The sequence below is a fragment of the Lolium perenne genome, chromosome 7 (genome assembly GCF_019359855.2).
Source record: "Lolium perenne isolate Kyuss_39 chromosome 7, Kyuss_2.0, whole genome shotgun sequence".
In the NCBI taxonomy this organism is placed as follows: Eukaryota; Viridiplantae; Streptophyta; class Magnoliopsida; order Poales; family Poaceae; genus Lolium; species Lolium perenne.
In genome coordinates, this window is record NC_067250.2 from 42,646,079 (window position 1) to 42,655,003 (window position 8,925).

Here is an 8,925-nt window from a genome sequence, read left to right on the forward strand (position 1 = left end):
GATGAAGATATTCAAGATCCCGAGTGGAAAGAGGTGGACGAGAGCGTCAAGGAAGAAGATGAAGAAGAAGTGCAGGAAGACTCGCGTGCGTACCCGCGTGCTGCCATCGCAAGCATCGAGGTGGTGGAAAACCCTTTCAGTGCCAAGAGGAGCGCAAGAATTCGCACCGGAGGAAGGGTTCCACGTCACTACCTAGCTCCAAAGACATCTTCTCAAGGCACTTACCATCCCTTCCGCAATCTAATTTACAATAGTCAAATTGAAAGGACTCCCAAGGCAGCATTGCCTAGCAATTGGGATATAGATCGTTCTAACACTGTAGGAAGGATGAAGCCTAAAGCTGAAGAGTGGGGGAATAACTCCAAGAGTTGGGACTCGCCGTCGGACATACTTCTTAGCCGCGTCGAGCACAATTCGGAGATGATCCACAACCTCATGTACAAGATTGATGAGCTTCAGGAGCTTGTTGAGAAGCTTGTCAAGAATGCATCACCACCACCGCCGAAGGAGTAATTCATCATCGGTATTGGCATCCCCTTGGTTTGTTCCAAGCTTGGGGGAGTGCCGCGGTATCACATCATCACTATCTTTTACTTTTTATTGTCAAGTAGTGTCATATCATGAGTAGGGAAGTTATCATATAAGATGGGTTGCAGTGTGGAAGTATCTCTCTTTAGTTGGTTGTCTATGTATCCCTTGGTGTGAGTTATCGTTATGGAATATTAATGAGAAGTCTTATCATTTACATATTGCACATCTTATTTTAGTTTGCAATTTCTGTTATATGATTGATCTTGTTATTAGTATTGGTATCACTTTGGGAGCATTGAATAAATCTATTTGGTTTTGGCAAACTTAGCATTGGTCAATAGCAACAACACTTCGAGGTTTAGTAGAAAAGAGAAATACATGTAGTTGTTTCATTGTCTTTCTTTCTTGTTAGCTCTTAGCTTATTATTCTGAAGTTAAAATTGTTTGTGCTTACAAGAAAGATGCATGATTGTTTCTATCACATGTATATTTGTTTGTTTCCCTCAACTCTTATGCTTGCTAATTAACCTTGCTAGCCAAAAACCTGTACTGAGAGGGAATACTTCTCGTGCATTCAAACCTTAACCCAAACCTATGCCATTTGTGTCCACCATAACTACCTACTACATGGTATTTTCTGCCATTCCAAGTAAATACTTCGTGTGCTACCTTTAAACAATTCAAAATTTACTATCTCTTATTTGTGTCAATGTTTTATAGCTCATGAGGAAGTATGTGGTGTTTTATCTTTCAATCTTGTTGGGCAACTTTCACCAATGGACTAGTGGTTTCATCCACTTATCCAATAATTTTGCAAAAAGAGCTGGCAATGGGGTTCCCAGCCCCGATTAATTAACCTAAATAGACACTCCTCCATGGTGATTAGTGACAGGCAAAATTATGCATGTCACTAGTAACCATAATCAGCGACAGGCACCTATGAGCATGTCACTGGTAGAAAATAGTAGTGACAGGCGCGTGAAAAGAGATGTCACTGGTTATTTTTTTGAGGCTAGCCTGGATGGAGAAGTGGCTAGTGACAGGCTAGTAAAAGAGCCTGTCACTAGGCATACGCTGGTATTTCACGCGCGTATCCTCCTTGTGAGATTCTTTCCAGCACGCCATCTTCATGGGCTGGCCTTCCCCGCTCTTGTTACCTGGCCGGCTGGTCCGCACGGCAGCAGTACCGTTGGCCAATCAATCGATCAGGAGGCAGCTGTGGAGCTTCCGCGAACAATGCCACGCGCAGTTCTGGCCAAGAACTACGGCGATCGCCTCGTAACCGTTCCGGAGTGTCGCGCGTCCAGCCGAAACAGCCGCCAATCGTGGCGGCCTCGTATCCGTCCTGGAGTCGCGCTGGACTACAGGTCGCAGTAGACGTAGAGTCGGACCAGGTTCCATCACCTCACCTCTACTATTAATTAATTAGTAATTAATCTCGGCCGTAAAACATACACATCGAACGTCCCAAATTTAGCCCGTCTTTGACGCGAGCGGACTACATCCGCCGGCCTAAAAAAATCCAAAGGGCCAAATCGCTTCTTCCTCCCTTCGCGCTCCCTCCCCACGAAACCGCCGCCTCCGCACTCCGCCACGCACGGCTCAGATCCCGCCGCGAGGGACACGAAAGCTCTTCCGTCGTTTGGGACGCGCTGCCGCCGCCCATCCTCCTCTCGACGAGGGTGTCGTCGTCGCCTCCACCAATCTTCCATGCCTGTGGAGATGCTGCCGTCCGCACGGCCAGGGGCGGTTCAACACCGACGTAGCCTGCGAGCTAGGGGTGAGGAACATCGATTCTTTTTTTCATTCTGTAAATCGGTTGAGAATTCCTATGATTCAGTTTATTATTATTATTTGATTTGTTCCTCTTGTAACTCCAGTGCCGCATATGGCGCGTCCAGCGTCCTCAGCCAAGAAGCACGCGATGGTGCTGAAGAACGTCTCCAGCTATTCAACTGTCCAAGCGTTGCGTGTTGAAGCCGCTGGAAGTTGGCTCCGTGAGATCAAAGACCAATCGGTCCATTACCACCCAATCTTGCCTTGCTATGCCAATCAGACCCTTGCCGCTTACATGTTTGACAATTTGTTGCTGTCCATGCAGTGCGTAATGCGAGCAGCAGCACCTGTTCATGGACATGGGCGACACGAAGCCGAACGAGCAGGGCAAGTGGAGACCGAGGCGTTCCTTATAGCAATTAGTGCCAGTTAACTCGCCGCATTGCCAAGCTCAGATGGATCATCCGCCTCCCGTGCTACAAGACCCAGGTCCGCCTCAGGGTCAACAGGCGGCGCCGGAATGCTGGATCCCCATCATGGCACCCTTTCACCGTACTAGGTACTGTTGTTTTCCTTGGAGATTTAGCAGATAGCTTAATTCGTAAGCGTAATCGTCAATCACTGACGTGACTGGTTAACCTGTAGTCGATCTTAATTGATTGAGCTTCTGAACACACAGTAATGTATTTATTTTTATGATATCAGATTTGAGGGAATATGGTACCCTGTGATGCAGTTGGATGGTTCTAAATCAAAGTGTAATCTTTACCGTTGTATGTACTGCAGCCACGATTATATTCTTGGTGTATAAACCTGCAAAGAAACTATATTATATATATCATGACTTGAGCTAACAGTATGTGTTTTCTGATTGCAGCTTTTGATCAGGACCAACCGGCAATGAGTGACCAAAGTTGCTTTGTTTACTTTCTCTCACAAGCTGCACATCACATCCTGATGTCTTCAGTTCCAAGCTTCAACTTAATTCTGTAATAATTATCTAACACTAATCTGCATGCCCACCATTTGCTATGTACCACTTCTATATGAGATAAAATAATTTGGTATTGAGGATCTCATTTTTCCTTGGAAACTACTTCGAACCAGTAAGCCACTATATATTGGTGGTACTTCTCTGATGTTTCCTTCGGTGGGATGTTACTCCAATCAGTAAGTTGAACAAAAACTATGCATATTGTATTTAATAAACCTTGGGCCTTAGCCCTTTGCTGAGAACATGCAATATCTATTTAAGTTGTTTACATCTTGATTTACAAACCAGTTCGGTTTTATGAGTTATGGACTTATGTCAATTCAATAGTTGTAGGTGATAAACTGATAACCCTTAAATTGTTACTGGTAGAACCAGCGCGTCTACCAGGTCTCGGGCGGAGATTATAGGGGAAGGAGGGGATGGCGTGTGAGCGGAGGCGAGGGCGCCGGCGGCAGGGCGCCGTCGCGCGGCGTGGGGGAGAGGCGGCGCACACGCAGGGAGGCGGCTAGGGCTTGGAACTCCGACTCCTGAGGGAGTCGGCAACAAAAGATTGTTTATTGCTTGATTGATCCTGTCTATTACAACTTGTATTTATAAGAGAAATCACGAAACCCTAATCTGCTAATTGGGCTAAGCCCCTAACTAAGCCTGGCCGGCCGGGCCAGTGGGCCCCCTCCGGCGGTAGACCAGACCGGTCATAACAGTTACACACATATCTGCAGGCTAATTTTTTTTAATCAAGTTTGTTGATCTTTTGAGGCTGTTTGGCTAGCTGATTATGCTCTAGGTGTAACTGGAGTATCTCCAGTCCTGGAAAATCCATTGGTATATACCATTAGTATGTTGCTATTTCAGTTTCCGAACGCAATTTGAAAAGACCCAGTGCATGCAAATGGAAGATGACGACTTCTTAAAGGGGTAAATCTGAAACTACCCATTCTATACAGGATTTCTGTACAAATATATGACTAAAGATGATCTCCATGTTTTAAAGTTGATTTTATCATATGTTGCTATTTCGTTGCACTCCTCTTCGTACCATACTGAAGTCTGTGTGGTTGTGTCTCGCTCATCTGCATCTAGGAACGTTTGGTCTTCAGAATCATGTGGTCTATCTGAACATTGAGAAGTGGTGTGACATTCGGGCGTGTATGATAAATAATCTGCAACTTTATAGATGAGAGTATCTGAATGCCAGCTGATGCATATTTGAAGGCTCTCGAGATCTATGCCGCATAACTTTTTATTTCATATGAATGGATGCATCCAATTATACAGTGATACAAATGCACGCTGCAAAGCGCATGGTATCATCTAGTTGTATTAATGTTCATTACGGCAATATAAACAGTGGAAATTGCAAAGTCTGACATTGGATGCTAGTTCCATTATGCTCCTTATGCTTCCGGTGTATTTCTTAACCAGGTTAGGCTGGAGTACATCGTCCAATGGCTTAAATTTTATGAACCTTGTCGTCTATTGTTGGTTCTAGCTGCATGACTTACTGTTCTGCCATGCTTCTTCTTGTTCCCGCGGGTTAATTTAGAGAGCTATAGTAAATACTTATGATGTAAATTTATAGAGTAATGTTGACAGTTGGTAACTTGATTTTGCCTGCTCTTTGGTATAGTGTGCTTTGGTTCAACCCGTGCAATGTACAGAAATATATTGCACTATAATTTCGAAATGGGGTGAGCATCAAGTGCATTTGTTTTGAGTACTACAACACTACCGCTACTTGCAGCTAATGTTTTGTTTGCTGGTTTATTGGTGATATGTTTGCAAGTCCAATGCACTACTGGTTTATATCTTTCTCTTGCGTTTGAAAAATATAGATTTAGAATATGACTGCTTTCCTTTTTTTTTCCAGGAAGGCAAGGCTGGGACTGATGGTGCTCACGTTGGAGGTGATCCAGGGATGTTGGTGTCTTTCAGTTCGCCGAGTAGAATATGTCGAACTGCATGGTGTTTGGTTTCTTTTGGTTCGCCTCTAGTTGCCATAGTGTTCTTTCCGCTTAGTTTTAAATTTTGTGTAACTCTTCATATGTTTCCTATATTACGCTTTGTACTGTGCTTTTCATGAATTCAATATGAGACTGCGCCTATGAAATGCTATATTGTACCTACTTGTTATTGCATGTTCGTCGAAAATGAATTTTTTTTTAATATCAAAATTCATACCAGTGACAGGCATAATAATGGACTAGTCACTAGTGAACCCAACATGGATGTGGCCTTTCATCACGCCAGTGACACGCATTTTTTCTGCCTGTCACTAGTGCACCTACTAGTGACAGGCATTCTTCCCATCACTAGTGACAGGCAGTACCAGTGACTGCACACTAGCGACAGGCGTACTGCCTGTCACTGATGAGTAAAATGTGCTTGTCACTGATAAGGATTTCTGCAGTAGTGTGCACCTAAAAATAAAACTTTATGGGAGCCGCTCTTCGAGAGTTTGTCTGGCAAGGGGGTTAGAGAACCCGCTACCAGTCGTTGACAACAACAAACACCTCTCAAAATGTTACTTTTATTCTCTTTATATGATTTCAAAACTGAAAAATCTCTAGCACATGATTTAATCCCTGCTTCCCTCTGCGAAGGGCCTGTCTTTTACTTTATGTTGAGTTAGTAAACCTATTTCCCTCCATCTTAAGCAAGTATTTGAGTTGTTGTGATCAAACCATCTATATTGTGATCTATTTCATCATGTATTTTACTCTTCCTTGTTTAGTACAAGTTTTATCCGAATGAATATAGCTTTGAAAGTTATCAATGATTATGAGAGATTATTATGATTGAGTATGCAAGTTATGCCATATAAACTTTAACATGAGAGCGCTGCTCGATAGATAAGTATAACCTGTTAATTGTTCTCTGACCAAGAACGAAGTTTGCCATCACCAATTATGATTTCTTATGCACCTTTATTCGTGATTACCTTATACTTGTTTCAAGTTGAATTATATGAGGAAGTTGTTCACTAGAATGTCTTGTGTGAATTAATATGATGCTTCTTGTCCGTATTTTATTTATCGACTCTTCACTCCATAAACATGTGGTCCTGTTTACCGAGTTCAGTTTCGCTTGGGGACAAGCGAAGTCTAAGCTTGGGGGGAGTTGATACGTCCATTTTGCATCACTATTTTATATCATAATTTACTGTTATTCATTGATATATTTCGTATTTAGAGGTGATACTTATGTTATTTCATCTATTTTGCATGTTTCATGATTATTGGAGGATCGCGCACCGGAGTCAGGATTCTGCTGGAAAAAGTGCCGTCAGAATGCAATATTTCGGAAGATCAACAATTGACAGAAATTATATGAAAAATCCTATTTTTCCAGAGGACGAAGGGAGCCAAAAGGAGGAGCCGAGGAGGGCCGCCATGGGCCCACCTCATAGGCCGGCGCGGGCCCTGCCCTGGCCGCGCCGCCATGTGGGGAGGGGGCCCACAGCCCCCTCTGGCCTCCTCTCCTTCGCGTACATCTTCATCCCGAAAACCTAAGCTCCAGAGGATAGTCGCGAAGAGACACAGCCGCCTCTGCGGGGCGGAAAACACCAGAGAGAAAAGAGCTCTCCGGCAGGCTGAAATCTGCCGGGGAAATTCCCTCCCGGAGGGGGAAATCGACGCCATCGTCACCGACATCGAGCTAGACATCATCTCCATCACCATCACCATCATCTCCATCATCATCACCGCCGTCTCCACCGCTGCACCTCGTCACCGCTGTAACAATTTGGGTTGGATCTTGATTGTTTGATAGGGGAAACTCTCCCGGTATTGATTTCTACTTGTTATTGATGCTATTGAGTGAAACCATTGAACCAAGGTTTATGTTCAGATTGTTATTCATCATCATATCACCTCTGATCATGTTCCATATGATGTCTCGTGAGTAGTTCGTTTAGTTCTTGAGGACATGGGTGAAGTCTAAATGTTAGTAGTGAATTATGGTTGAGTAATATTCAATGCTATGATATTTAAGTTGTGGTGTTATTCTTCTAGTGGTGTCATGTGAACGTCGACTACATGATACTTCACCTTTATGGGCCTAGGGGAATACATCTTGTACTCGTTTGCCAATTGCGGGGTTGCCGGAGTGACAGAAACCTAAACCCCCGTTGGTATATCGATGCAGGAGGGATAGCAGGATCTCAGAGTTTAAGGCTGTGGTTAGATTTATCTTAATTACTTTCTTGTAGTTGCGGATGCTTGCAAGGGGTATAATCACAAGTATGCATTAGTCCTAGGAAGGGCGGTGCATTAGCATAGGTTCACCCACACAACACTTATCAAAACAATGAAGATTAATCAGCTGTATGAAGCGAAAGCACTAGACTAAATTCACGTGTGTCCTCAAGAACGTTTGGTCATTATAAGTAAACAAACCGGCTTGTCCTTTGTGCTAAAAAGGATTGGGCCACTCGCTGCAATTATTTCTCTCGCACTTTACTTACTCGTACTTTATTCATCTGCTACATCAAAAACCCCTGAATAATTGTCTGTGAGCATTTACAGTGAATCCTTCATCGAAACTGCTTGTCAACACCTTCTGCTCCTCGTTGGGATCGACATTCTTACTTATCGAAAATACTATGATACACCCCTATACTTGTGGGTCATCACAGTTGCATCTGAAATGTATTGACAATACGGTTCTAATGCAATTGGTTTCACTCGCAAATTCATCTCCAAGCTCCTGGTGTAAACAGACAAAGTCATATCTGACCAAAACTTGATTTGTGCACCATTTCAATTTAGGTGGTCATTTGAAGTGAAACCAACGGCAAAATGAATCTATGACAGAGGGCTTTCACCCAGAGTTGAGTTTGCCCAAAAATGTTTTTAGAAATTTTAGATTTAACAAACAGTGATTCTGAATGTTTTCAGAACTTTATTTATTCAGGAAATTCTACAGCGAATCTGAGGATGAAACCAACTCCAAGTTGTAGATCTTTTCACTTGTTATCCGTGGAACTTTTAATCACTCGATTCTGAGCTGTACACGAGTTTTCGTGGATTTTCCAAGTTCGAACAAAATCTGAAACAACAAGATTGCAGAGATTACTTAATGTTTTTGGACGAAGTTTGGTCAAAGACTCCAGATCTGAGGATGGGTGAAGCTTCTCCATGCTTGGACCAACATGCAACTGCATCAAGGTCCAATCTTGTGAGAGGGGAAAAGAGAAAGAGAGATGGATTTAGCTAGGGTTAGGGGAGAAGAGAGTGAGAGGGATGCTCTCATGGTGACCAAGGGAGAGGAGTAGCTTGAGGGAGGAGGGGAGCAGCATTTTGGCAAGCTCTCCATGGCCATGGGGCGGCCAAGGTAGCTAGGATGAGCAGCAATTTCGTGGGTGGTGTGGAGAAGAGGGTTATGAGAGAGTAGATAAGGTGGAGGAGTGAATGGGGAGTGAAAAATGAGAGCAAAGGGTGGGGGTGTGGCCGGCTAAGGCCTTTTTATAGAGGGAGAGGGGTGGCTGCCTCCTTCTTTGATTGGCTAAGGTGGGTGGCTGGCTTGTGAGGGAAGAATTTGACCCAAGCTGAAATTATTAGTGGCATTGGGAAGGGACAAAGAGTGAGAGGCTTCCCAAGGTGGAGTAAAGTAGAGAGAGAGAA

General features: G+C 43.7%; 1 long non-coding RNA gene across 1 annotated transcript; it reads left to right on the forward strand.

The window, feature by feature from the left end:
- Positions 1 to 3,780: 3,780 nt before the first annotated feature.
- LOC127317697 (uncharacterized) lies at positions 3,781 to 5,490 on the forward strand. Its single transcript, XR_007861414.2, has 2 exons — positions 3,781 to 4,219; positions 5,172 to 5,490. It is a non-coding gene; the product is annotated as an uncharacterized lncRNA (long non-coding RNA).
- Positions 5,491 to 8,925: the final 3,435 nt, after the last annotated feature.